General features: G+C 42.2%; 1 protein-coding gene across 5 annotated transcripts in view; it reads left to right on the forward strand.

Moving 5' to 3' along the window:
* The window catches only part of CNTN6 (contactin 6), a 221,216-nt gene that overhangs the window by 1,075 nt on the left and 206,079 nt on the right, over positions 1-14,062 (forward strand). The gene's annotated exons all lie outside the window — the stretch shown is intronic.

The following is a 14,062-nucleotide window of genomic DNA, read 5'->3' on the forward strand; positions in this document are numbered from 1 at the left end:
TTTGGAGAACTGCAGACATTTGTTGCATCTTTAAAGGGACCCTTCTTATATTACTGATATAATGAGCCTCCAAGATAGGAATTTCTTACAGCATTCATAGAATAATTACACTTGTAAAACAATAGAACTGTTTAGATAATAGTCTATTCATCCTTTTGTACTTTTTTGCAGTATTTATAGGTGCATACTATAAGGTGAATGCAGAATAGTTACTTCTTCTAAATCACCTTTATTTTTTTTTCTGAAGGCAGAAATCAAACAACTTGCTTCCTCTTCAAATATCTTGAAAATCCTGTAAGTCTTATGTGGGAAAAGAAAATTAAACCTTACAATGCTTGCAGTTCTGAGCACCACAGCAACACAAATAATATATCTTCACCAGCAAGCCTTTGCCTTGGGGCTTCAGGGGTGTTGAGTCAGTGGTTTGTGTTTCTTGTGTCTCTGTTTCAAAGGTACGGTCACACAAAAAGTCCCCAATTCTTATCTAGGTGATGCTGGTGACTACTATATATCAGACTGTGCAAAAAAGAATAATAAAATGATCCCATACCTATGACAATCTTCTTAAAATTCTAGTGAGATACTGGTCTTTGGGGGTTTTATTTTTAGTAACTAGCACTGTCTTTCAACTCGAGAGTAAATCTATAAATAATGCAAAACAACTTTGACACTTTAAATCCAACTGGAGATATGCTTTTCTTTTTTTGTTTCCAGCTTTGCAACCATAATTAAGGAGGCTAGCCATGAATTATGGGATTTCCGAAAACCAGTTTCTTGCAGTTTAGGCAAATTTTGTATTGATCACTGTAGTCAGCACCACCATCAACTGTATCTTAGTGCTAAATTGTTGTCTTGTTTTGGTTTTATGTTATGTCTAATTGAGAGGGCAGAGGTTGTAGGAAATGTAGTCCTGCCTCTGTGTGCTGGAGTTGTTACTTGCAGTGTTCCAACAAATCCATTGATTTCTATAAGCGAGTATTACAATATTTTCCACTCCCAAAAGAAGAATGTAACAAGGGCCTGGCATCAGAAAGGGGGCAGAGTGCAGATTGTGTGTTTGTTTTGTGTGTCTGTGAAGCAGTACCATATCTTTTGTTTTGTATTTTAACAGAAATTATTCATTAAAATAATGTGTAACTATGTATACATCAATGTTGCTAAATTTCTTTCTAAGATTTTGCAGTAACTCTGTATTTACTTCATGTTACTACAAAACAACCCAATTTTGTGTTCTATCATTTAAATTATGGATTGAGTTTATAAAAGATACTCATCACAGATGCTCTCCCAATTGCCCTCACAATGCTGACAGATGAATGCAGTTTACCCTTCTAATGAAAAGAACACTCAAGAGAATTAAAATTAGGATTTCCCTAGCTCTGAGTCAGGGCTCCAAATGCTTTCCTTTCTTTCCCAACTCAGTGGGTGCAGACAGACCCTTCTTGATGATATGTTCCTTTGTGGCATGCCATTGAGAGATGACTTTCAAGTAAACTCTCTTAAAGTGGATGAATTCAAAAAAGATTGATTCAAAAGTTCCCCCTTTTGCTATCAAGGTTGTAGTCCAAGAGGATTATACAGAGACATATGGCCGAAGTTCTAGCCCAGTTTTCACTGGGCCTTCCATTGCTGGTTGTAGGCCTAAATAATTCCAGGTACAATTTTGTATTTATAGTTATTATCCCTTGGTCATCAAAGTGTCTGATTTGTGTGTATCATCAGTTATGTAGCTGTCCAGTTTTCAGAGTAGCAGCCGTGTTAGTCTGTATTAGCAAAAAGAAAAGGAGGACTTGTGGCACCTTAGAGACTAACAAATTTATTTGAGCATAAGCTTTCGTGAGCTACAGCTCACTTCTGTAGCTCACGAAAGCTTATGCTCAAATAAATTTGTTAGTCTCTAAGGTGCCACAAGTCCTCCTTTTCTTCTTGTAGCTGTCCAGGTGACTTTTGTGTTTTCAAAATGGCAGACCAGCATTTGATAATCTCTGTGACTTATTCACATTATCTAAACTCTTAATATAAAAATGGGATGTACAGAAAAATAATGTTTTCCCAAAACAATGTGGGACTGCTTCACACTGTAAAAATCAAAACCCTACCAAAACACTGCACACACGGTTCTCCCCCTGGGTTGAGCTTGAGAGGGAGGACAAGCCACATGTGACAGGTGTTCGTGAAGTTGCTAAATGTACTATTCGAAGGTGCTCAGATACTGTGGGGATGTGAGTGGTATAAGCACCTGAATAGAATAGAATAGAATAGAATAGAATGCTGGCAAGACACTTTTTTAGAAAAGGGAGCAATGAAACTTAGACATGCAAGAAGCCGATTCAGAATCTGTCCCTTGAGGTGTTGGGAGAGAATATGGTGCCCATTTTCTTTGTTTTATACCTTCATGCTCCAACTCCATCATCTCATTTATGACATTTTAGCACAGTGGATTCCTGCCCTGTGGATTAGATACAGTTAAGTAGATTAAAAAGCAGTTTCTCTGCTTTTTCTCCTGAGGACTAAAGGTGTTTTCACCCATTAGTTCAGGGACTATAAAATTAATTGCCCCACAATAGTCACATGATAATTAAAGACTCAACACCTCACTTCATTTTTAGTATTTTGCCTTACAAAACTGCTTCTTTGATGCCATTGCAGCAGATAATGATTTCCCAAGATCCCTTTATCTTCTAGTCTCAAATGTCTGTTTCTCTCTCATAAGAATGAAAAGGGAAAAATTGTGGGTTACCAGCAAAAAAAAAAAACCATATCTCCCCTGCTTTTCTGTTCATATATTCATGGTCTGCATTCTCTTGAATGTTGCAACTTCAGTGCGGACAGAAGACAGATGACCTCTTTTCAGTACTGCTAGCACCAGCTGTGTGCCATTTAATCAGGGTATTTCTCACTGATAAAATCTGTGGCTTGTTTTCTTTTGCCCCAGTTGCATGGGTGCTGCAAATCTCCTGTTGTCTACTTGGGATCTGGCAAACTGGTTGTCCTCTTTTCGGGGCAAGTTTACAACATGGCTCTGTCTACATTTCCCGCTGATGCTAACCCCAGTTCAGCTCCTTTGGCATTAGCAGTGCTGGAATATCTACTGTTTATGGCTGACACCAATGTTTTTAATACCCTGCTGTGTGGTGGGTTACTTGGCACAGTATTAAAATTGCCGGTGATCCATCCATGCTGGGGCCCACAAAATTACTAACGCTGGTGGAGCTGTGACAGCAAAAGCGGGTGGGAAAATTCCTAGTGTAGGCCTATGACTCTTGAGTTCTCTTTTATGTATATGCAGTAGTTGCATTCGTTCTCACCCTGTGCAAAGATATGCATGGTGTGCAATCAGGTTGCATGCATTCTGGCATCACCTTCTGCACCCTTTAGGTTTTAGACGTCGTGTAACCTCTTACCTGTGGCCAGGAATATAGTATCACCCAATTCCCATGTCTGATTTTTGTCACATACGCAGCAATGTATGTTTCATCGACTTTAGCAAGGTATGTGCACTTCCATTCTTTTTTACCGATGGCACAGAAGCAAGTCTTTACTATTAATATGGCAGTGATCGACATGTGCTAGGTGCTGTACATATAGGAAGCGGTCGTCGCTGGCCAGAAGAGTTTAGTCCAACCAAACAAAGACAGAGAATGGGGGAGGGGGGCAGAGCTGGGTGTGGTGGTGTGCTTGGAGGGGAAGTATAGAGACATAAATAACATATTCATGCAGAGGAATCAGGGTGACCATAGAGACATGGCTTGTTAATTGCTCCTTGCTGTTCTGGAGCAGGTTTTGGTAGAGCCTGACTCCTGTCCCCTGCTGTCCTAGCATGCCCTCACTGCCCCTCTACAGATCTCAGCTCTGGCTGAAGATTCTTCCAGTGGAGTCTTGGTGCAGGGTGGAGAGGCCCTGGTCTGTAGAATGTCACATTGTGGAGAACAGAAGTTCTGGGAGCAGTACCCCACTCTAACCCACTACTTTTCCTACTCTTGCCACACAGCACCTGTGCTACTGTGGGCTTTCAGGGGAGATTGTATTTGCTGCGTTTTTCTGCCGATCCATCTAAAGCCGTCCTTTGTGACTGCCCCTGTCAAAGAGCAGGTGCTTAGTGCCAGCCATATGAATAAGTATAAGCAGACATCCAAACATGCATGTGAATCAGTGGTGGCAGGACTCCAGGCCAGGAACACCCAACAACTGACTGTCGTGAGCTAAGATAGCTTTGATGATGTGCACATGCCTTCTCTAGCTCTGAGAGGAATTCACTGTCAAAAATTTAAAGCGGTCACATAAGATGGGTTCCTAGCCTACTGGAATCATGCAGAATACTGGGCAGGGCTTGGGCATTCGAAGGAATTAACCTGTCCTGTTTCATTCCCCATCAGAAACTCCAATGCACTGGGTAGTCTAAGTGTCCTTTGTCTGTCAAAGCTTTGAGCCAGATTGTAGCTGGTCCCTGAATGGGTGTGCTGAGGAGGGCACAAACATTTTTAAATCTCACACAAAGGGGCCACCCATGGTTACATCCGTTCTCTCAAATACAGGGACAGTTCCCTGCTAGCACACCTGAGGCGCTAGCTGCCTCAAAGACAGCAGGGAGAAAGCTGAGCCATGGCTCTTTGTCACACACAGCCTAAATAACTGGCTTATTGTGGAAGGGAGATCCCCCTCAATGGTGGTGTAGCAGGCAGGTAGTTCTGGGAGGCAGTGTGCAATGCCTCTTGGAACTCACACAGGTGCATTGGCCTAATTGGCACAATCTGGCATGTTTTGGGAATAGCTTTTCAGGTTGTTAAAGTGTGTACTGTGGTCTCTGTGGAGGGTTTTTTGTTTGTTTTGTTGATACAAGTGGAAGGCATGCATGGTACATACTGCAAATGGAGTGATCGGGGGAGAGAGAGAGAGTAATATGGTTCTAGCCTCTAAAGACGAGACCAAATGAAGGAAGATGGTCAGAAACACAGTCCGTGTTATTAAAATTCTTGGCAGCATCCACTGTAAAGTTCTTGTTAAGAGAGATGGAAAATGGCAAAAAGATGAGAGAAACAGTATTATGTCCTTTTCCTCTACACAACTTTAATAGTAGAGGGAAGCCACACAGACACAATTGGGTTCCAAATAACCAAGTTTATTAACTATACACAAACATGCAAGAGCTGGTGTTCTGACAGGGTTCTGATGGCTACACCAACAGAAGATAGGAAGAAGACCGAATACAACGTTTCCAAACTATTTAAAGGGACACCATCCACTTCCTATATAGTACATACTCCTCCCCCTACAGTATATAAGAACATATAAAAATTACAAATATATTACTATCAATAATATACAACATGCTACAAATTAAGTCTGAGAGGTGGTTTATGACTTCTCTCTACGTAATGTTTCAAAGACATCCCAACAGTATCTGGAACAGTGTCTGTACTTTCTGGTGTAGCTGTATCTGTGACATCTTCCTCCTCAACAGTGTCACTTGTAGTAGAAACAGGGACGTGAAGCTCACTGGTACTATTACAAGTCATTGTCTGCGTCTGTATTGTAGGTTCAGTATTTTCAACAGGCATCACTGGTGTACTTAGGTGCCAACTCCATGGGTCCTCTGGGGCTGGAGCACCCACGGGGAAAAATTAGTGGGTGCTCTGCACCCACCAGCAGCCAAGCTCCCCGCCCCGCCTCATCTCACCTCCGCCTCCTCCCCTGAGGGCGCCACATTTCCGCTCCTCCGCCTACCTCCCAGCGCTTGCCGCCGCCAAACAGCTGTAGCAAGCTCCGGGAGGGATGGGGGAGGAGTGGGAACGTGGCACGCTCAGGGGAGGAGGTGGGGCCGGGGCGGGGATTTGGGGAAGGAGTCGAATAGGGCCAGGGAGAGGGCAGAGTTGGGGTGGGGACTTTAGGAAAGGGGTTGGAATGGGGATGGGAGGAGCGGGGCAGGGGTGGAGTCAGGGCGGGGCCAGGGGCAGAGTGGGGTCGAGCACCCACAAGCCAGTAGAAGTCAGAACCTATGTTGGTGTAAAGCCTCTTGCTGAATGAGTGCCTACAAACTGGTTTACATGTCTTCTCCATGACATGTTTGGTGCTATTTCTGGCTTGATTCAAATGTGGGCCATAAAATAACAGCCCAAAGGTGAGTAAATATTAAACTTGTTTAAAGGCTCATATCTCTTAATTACTTCTCAAAGAATAATTGCTGATATATGACCTGGGTTAGGACTGAAGACATACCAAGCCAGTAGCTAGTTTAAAAAGATGTGTGCTGTACACAATTACATACAGAGAGCAAGGCAAGAGATTCTAGAATGTCTTCCAAAGATGTAAGCTATTTGGGAGGAGCGTACTATATTCAGTTAGAAAAATTAATATTTCTAATGTCTCATTACCCAGTACCAGATAGGGCTGCATAGGGTAACAATGAGAAAATATTGTCTAAACAGACAAGATAGACAAGGTGGGGGAACAGTTAGAACGCACAAGTAGAGTGAATAATGTGACAGTGGCAAACGTCTTGTTAATCCACAATTATTTTATTGTGTTTTGTTTTTTGGGTGGTGGGTTTACTTAGTTAGGATTAAGCTAAATGGAAAGAAAAGAAAAGGGAGGTGGAGTGCTGGGGAGGAGAGAGTAGAAGGGACATGTGTGGAGTGAAGTTTAGTTTGAAGAGACTGTGAGACGGTTGGATCAAACATCCAATCAGTGCATGGCAGAAAAAGTCAGAGAACTTTCTACAGTTTTGACCGGAATGTCCAGGCATCCCTATTTTGGCTGCTTTTGCCTCTACAAGCTCAAGTCTCTGGCTGGCTGTTAGGGTAACCAGACAGCAAGTGTGAAAAATCGGGACAGAGGGTAGGGGGTAATAGGCGCCTATGTAAGACAAAGCCCCAAATATCGGCACTGTCCCTATCAAATCAGGATGTCTGGTCACGCTACTGTTTTCTGCAGTTTTGCCACAACACCACATGGTAATGAGAAGAGGAGGTACCCTCTGGGTCTTAGTGCCCTGGAGTATGTGTGGAAAGTCTATCCTGCACAGTTCTGGGTTCAGGAGAGTGCTGTCCGGAGGGGAGGTCCCAGCAGGTCGCCATCAATCATACCCCTTCCCTTCAGTGCAGCCACCCCTGCTTTCACTGCTTCTTGTCCTACCAGCTGTAGTCTCCGGCATTCTACAGTGTACAATAGATTTACAGAGAACAGAGGGATATTAAACTAATCAGCAAAGTTAATTCTTATGCTATCTCTGGTCAAGTAATCCTTAAAAGGGCTGTTTGGCAGTCATATGCATTTGTTTGAGTATAGCAGAGCAATCAGTGCATTTGTAGAAAAGTACTTAAGCAACAGAAAACATCACCCTGATAATAAAGGGAGTTGCTGTCAATTGTGTTTGATAGTCTTAAGAGCCACAAAAACACAATGCAAGAGAAAAGACCCACACACAAGCTGCTCAAAAGTTTATTTTTAAGCAAGTGTCTTCAGTGCCACCTAGAATACAATTCCAAACAAGAAGAATACCCTGGGGACTATAATATGGGTGAGGAACTAAATGTACATAAACTAGATGAGGAAGAGCTGAAAAGCCCATAGAAGCAGCTGGGAGCAAGGAGAAACAACTAGCACTATGTGACCTAACTGTTCTCAGCAGACCATCAACTCGTGCTCCCAGGACCTGAGAGTCCCACAGGCCACAGAACTGCTGTCCTCCACAGTGACATTGCAAAGAATATTAATTCAATGCACCAAACTAAAATCACAGTTAGAAGGAAAAGCCCACATTTACAAGATGACAAAGCGAAAATACAAAAAGCTCATGGAGATGTTAATTACTGGATGAATTTCCAAAATGTCTTACAAAAAAATTACTTAATAAATCATTTCAAAGTAATAAAAAAAGAATATTTTTCAAAATTAAGAAGAGTTTGCGTACATCAAATAAGCATAAACTGGAGTCATTTGAGGTAATGACTGAGGTCTAAGTACCGTCGGTGACCTCAGAACTGATCAAGATGCTAAAAGAAATTTAAATAGAAGTGAAACAAATAAAAACATTGACAGACTCAGGATCCTCATTAGATACAGGCCTCCTGGAACAGGATACCAAATCCCTTTATAAGACCTGATGAGTCGAAGTCAGGCCTGCCTGTCTGCTGACATCCCTATAATGTCACCCAGTAGCAGTTGTACCACACTTCCACATGGCCCCATGACCTGCTGAAGACAAAGACCGTGGGAAGTCCTGTCTCAAGGGGTCTGACAGATAGCAGCCTCATGACTCCTGATTGGATCCCTACTCTGTATAACCCAAGCTGGATTCCTGGAAGTGTCCAGGCAACAGTGTGGAACTTCTGTAATTGCCACGATCATTTGTGCTCCCTGCTCCTGAACTCCTGGTTTTGACCTTGGGCTTGGACTCCTAACCCAGACCCTGACATCTGAGTCAAACTTGGACCTTTGGTATTGACCTTGGCCTGGAACCTGACCATGAACTGGTCCCCAGCCTGAGGTTTGACCCTGCTCTGACCCTAAGTCCTGACTGCCCTCGTTGGGATCATGACACCATGGCTCATTCTCAGAAGAGTAGGTTAAAAAATGGGAATTTTTTTCATGAGAATTTACACACACACACACACACACACACACACACACTACTCCTTTTTCATGAGAATTTTTTGTCAAAAAATTATTTTAAAAATGAAAATTCAGCTCTAATGGTCAGGAGAGAAACTCCTCTAAAATAAGTTCATCGCCACTTACAGCCTTAGTAGCCTTTTCCACCTAGTCCTTAAAAGACATCTTTTCTTTATATGTATTTGTTTATTTAAAACCAGATTCTGCCCAGCCCATAAAGTGTGTGTGTGTGTGTAAAGGGGTAGGGTGTCAAGTACCCCATTCCCTGTTCCTCATAAGGTCAAGCAGAATTATTGCATGTGTTCTTAGGGATTCATCCATTTTGTTCACTCTTACGCCTCAAGAATCACAGAGAGCCACAAAAAGGTGGGGAGAGACAAGGTGATTTCTTCTTTCCTCCCCCTACTCTATGTCCAGTCTTCATGCATAGGGAAATGAGCTTCACCTCACAATAGGGTATAGTAATCTGGATGCAGAGGCTGTGCACTTGGGAATTCTCCTCCATGTGTTTGTTAAGTGTGTGAAGAGTCCCACTGAAGTCCTTAAAGCTAGGCACATGCTTAAGTGTTTACTTGGGCTGGGGCTCCAAATACTCAGCAGTGCATCTTGGAAGACAGAGCCATTATATATCCCGGGCACTCCAGCTCAAGCATTTCCACTGACCTCAGCTGAGAGACATGGTCTCTCACAAAGACAGGTCCCAAGCCACTTATGGCTCTATAAATCAAACCCAAAATCTTAACACCGCCTGAAAACCAACAGGGAGATCAAGCAGATTCCAGAGCACTGGTGTGCTGGCTGAGATGCTCTGCTGAACAAATGGAGCACCAGCTTCAGTTTCTGAGTTGATTTACAGAGTAGACGCCTGCAGGGCATGCTCCAGTAGTTTAACCTGGAAATGCCCAAGGAGGAGAGTGCGCAAGAGAAAAAGATGTAACTTCATAATAAGACATCTTGATGACTCTTGCTACAGGATTGCATCACAGCAATGTAACAGAGTCAGTAAACATTGGCTCCCGCCATACGATAGGGTTATAAACCTTCTATTTATCTGATACATATCAGGCAACCAGTCCAGAAAATGAAAAAAAAATAGTCTATTACCAGCACTCCTGTGTGTTGTGCCTTTAGTACATGGCATCAGAAGTAAATGAAATCTTTGGCAAATATGAAGCCAGCTGAATCTCTCACCCTGAAAGGGAACCAGGGAAAGAACTAGCACTTCTAAACTTTCCTTGGCAGCAAGTGGTATTGAAGAGAAATCAGAAAGGGTAAGGTGCTCCTCACTGCTGCATATGGCAGGCCCAGAGGCATTGCAAATCTGCAGGGCAATCCCGTGGGGACAGGAAGGGGACTGCACTCTGCTAGACAAAGTCATTCCTATTTCCCAGAGTACTGTGACACATGCAACAATGTCAGTGGGGAAAGGCACATTGTTGAATAAATCGCATGAAATCAACAGAACTACTTCTGAAAATTGGCTTAATCCCTGAAGAGCAAGGTTACATCCCTTCCACATTTTTTTTAAGCCTTAACTCTTCTAACTCTGGATATATAGAAAACACAGATGTTGAACAGGTAATGCTAACAGAAATTTTGGGGAGAGAGATAAAACTTCATGATTCAATTAGGAATTAGGGGCAGGGTCTTTACTGGGGGCAGATTATTTTTCATCTGCCTACTGTGGAGAGTTTTGCACCTTCCTTTGGAACTGGCCACTGTTAGTGGACAAAAAGAAAAGGAGTACTTGTGGCACCTTAGAGACTAACAAATTTAGTGAAGTGAGCGACAGCTCACTTCATCGGATGAAGCTGTAGCTCACGAAAGCTTATGCTCAAATAAATTTGTTAGTCTCTAAGGTGCCACAAGTACTCCTTGTCTTTTTGTGGATACAGACTAACACAGCTGCTACTCTGAAACCTGTTAGTGGACAGTCAGGCCTAATGGTCAAAGGAGTCAGACCTAGGATTTAGAAGAGGCATCAGTAGCCAGGAATAGGAACCAACAGTCAGAACTGGGTTACCAGGAGTGAGGCAAGGTAGTGTCAGGGCTGGGTCCAAGACAGGGGCAGGGGCTGGGTCCAAGACAGGGGCAGGAGCTGTCACACCCATAAGGAAATGCTTTGAGAAGATACCAAACTGCTGGGTTTAACAGCTGATCTGGTGACTCTTCCCACCATTCAGGTGCTGTAGCCAATCAGGCACCCTGCTACAACTTACTCATTAGTTTTCCTGGAGATTGGCCGTTCTGCTAGTTCTGATTCCTGACACTGTTGGAGGCAGGAAACTGGATTACAGTGACCCTAGGTCTGATCCAGTATGTAAATTCCCATCTTGCTCTAAATCAGTAGAAATTCCTATGATCCCACCAATTGCATATTTGGGCCCTGTATTGATATATATTCTGATTTTGCCTGTGGTTAGTATTGTTGCCCTAATTTTACAGATAGGGAAAGCAAGGCTAAGAAAGATAACATTATTTACCTGGGATTAGAATGATTTGTATTAGATTAGGTGGAGGTCAAGAGATCTGGGTCCTAATCTGGGTCTGACGTTGACTTGTTCATTGACCTTGAGAAATCTCTGAACACTTCTAAGTCCTACTCTGACTTTCTTTGTAACTAATGTCTGTAAAATAAGAGCAAAGTATTAAAGTCAATAACAAGATCCAGACAGAATCCATGGCTTCCTTGTTCATTTAAGATCTGAACCAAAGCACACTGGAATAAATGGGAGTCTTTTCACCAAAATCAATGGGCTTTAGATCAGACTTTCTAGATCCCCAGAATTCATAAATGCAAACTTTCAAGTGAAGATGTCTGTCTAGTCTTAACATTATTCACTATGAATTTCTGACCCTCAAAATTGTGAAAAAACCCTGAATTTTGGAAATAGACAATTGTGCAAAATGAATAGTATGAACTTTTTGATGTTTTTCTTATTCAATTTCTCCCAGCTGCATTGGTTAAATTAATTGTAAACTACTAGCATCCCAAAATGAAAGTGTGACAACAGCTTTCTTTTCCAATCAAAGTCTGGAATGGATGTCACCAAGATAATTCCACTAGGCATAATGCTGTACCTCCTCATTTGATCCCATTCTTTAATCTATTTTTATGTATTTTCTTTGATCATGCATGAGAACCAGAAAATATTCCAGCAAGGACAGATGTATTTGACTGCATTGGTGAGAGCTGTTGTTTTTAAAATGGTAAAATGAAGAATTGGCCACATGTTAAAAAGATCACAGTGGAGATTTTTGCTGTTCTTTTATTTTACAATGTCAGAAATGTAATGTTTGCTTTTGGGTAAAATTCAAATCAATGCAACCCTCATAACCTAATAACAGGTTATATATGTTATCCAATATATAATTTGTTACACAGTCTATCTATGGCTTCTATTTATTGAGTCATTAAAAGTTTATTTTTGTAAAATAGACATTATGTGAGTAGGGCATAACAAGGAATAACCCTTCATACGTACCATGCTATACATTAAATTACCCTTAAAATAAGTCATTAATCAAGTAGCTGCAGCCTAATGAGACCAAAATACACAACAGCTTGAAACCTTTCTTCAAGGGACAACTTTGTATTTATAGTATCACAGCATTTTCCATATCTTTTTATAGATTGGTTGGGTGGGTCCCACATATTTTTCCCCCGCAAGTTACAAAATGGTGTGTTGGTATTTAAAGAATAAGTGTTTTTCATTGTGCCATAAACTACAGCTGCCTGTGGAAATATAAGGCTAGAAGAGGGATAATACACTGTGTCTTGAGTAGTGGGTAGTGAATAACTGCACTGACCCAGGAGGTGATCTGGTAGGTACTTCAGACTGCTTATTTCCCCCATGGCCATCTGCAATGATGCTGGGGGGGTTATTTACTCTATGCTTCACCTCTGTGCATTTGCTTCCTGGGGGAATATCTGGCCCATTAGATCCATTCCCCCACCATTCGCTCATCACCTGGAGGGAACATTCTGGTAACATGGCAATGCAAGAGAGGATGGGCATCCTTCATCCCCCAATACTCTTCTACACAGAAGGGTCAAATATAGCCCATAGTAACTTGTATGTATGTACCTCCAGATAGAATATTTAATACTTGCTGTTAGGATTGTGTACATAATTGTGAAGTAAATTTCAATTTGCTGTACTTAGCACTCAGGTATTTTTCTTTTCTAATATACATTTCCCCCCTTTCTATGTACACTGATCCTGAGGCTGTTCAGCTGCAAGGTGGTCGCAGCCATGAAGTAGAGCAACCTCAGGGCTGCTCTTTCTTACATTGGCTGTTCCAGAAGCTGGGGATTGCTGAGAGGCAGACTTGTCTGAGTCATGCCCCACAGCTAGGATTGCCAGTTTTGGTTCGACGTATTCCTGGAGATTTAGTCACATGACATAATTGTGACACTATGCCCCATATTCTTCATAGAGATATGGTTATGATATGATTATGGCATAACTAAGATGTATTTTATGCAAGATGGGTTACATGAGATATCACTGGAAAGGTTATGATTTACTGAATATGATTATCCTATTGGTATGCATGTATCATTTTTGTATCTTAAGCTAGGAATATTGTCTGTACGTCTATTACAAATGTGCTTACACCTGGCAAACCCCCACTAGACAGAATTCAATCAGTCTGGATGGCCGGTTTGGAAGGGCCATTAGGGAAAACAATAGGTCTTTGAAGATGCTAATCTCCCACCAGGAAGTCTTCCAGGGGACGCTACAAACAGCCTCTGAGTTATGGTTGCAGGGACATGTGACCAAGTCACCTGGTACTGGATTCCATGATAATACTAGTATTTTTCCACAAACTGGGGGTGGGGATCACACTGGGAGACAAAGGATTCTTGCCATATGCAAAAACTATTTAAGGCAGGGGAGTGACATCATCATGGTTCACTCTTCATTGACTCCCCACCCAAGAAAGAGGACTGCTGGAAACACCTGAGAACAAAAAGACTGGACTAGGGGAGAAGGGCTGAGCCCAAGCTAGAGGGTGTCTTGCCTGTGAAAGGAATATCTGGAGCGTTAAGCTACAGGCAAGTGCAGCTTGCCTTCAAGAATCTCTGCAATCTGCCTAAAACAGTATTTAGGGTAAGAGTTTGCTATTTATAACCAGGTTTTTTAGTATATTAAGCTTAGATTGCATGTTTGTTTCATTTGCTAGGTAATCGGCTTTGATCTCTTTGCTATCACTTAAAATCCATCTTTTGTAGTTAATAAACTTGTTTTGTTTTGTCTAAAACCCAGTGTGTGGAATTCATAACTTGCGGCAGAAAGCTGGGTATATCTCTCGCCACGTTGGGGAGGGGGGGGCGAATTTCATGAGCTTACATTGTACAATTCTCTGTGCAGCGCAAGATGGTACAATTTTGGGTTTACCCTCTAGAGGGGGTGTGCACTTGAGTACTGGGCAATTCCTTAGCTGA

Source organism: Chelonia mydas, chromosome 7 (genome assembly GCF_015237465.2).
Source record: "Chelonia mydas isolate rCheMyd1 chromosome 7, rCheMyd1.pri.v2, whole genome shotgun sequence".
Classification (NCBI taxonomy): Eukaryota; Metazoa; Chordata; order Testudines; family Cheloniidae; genus Chelonia; species Chelonia mydas.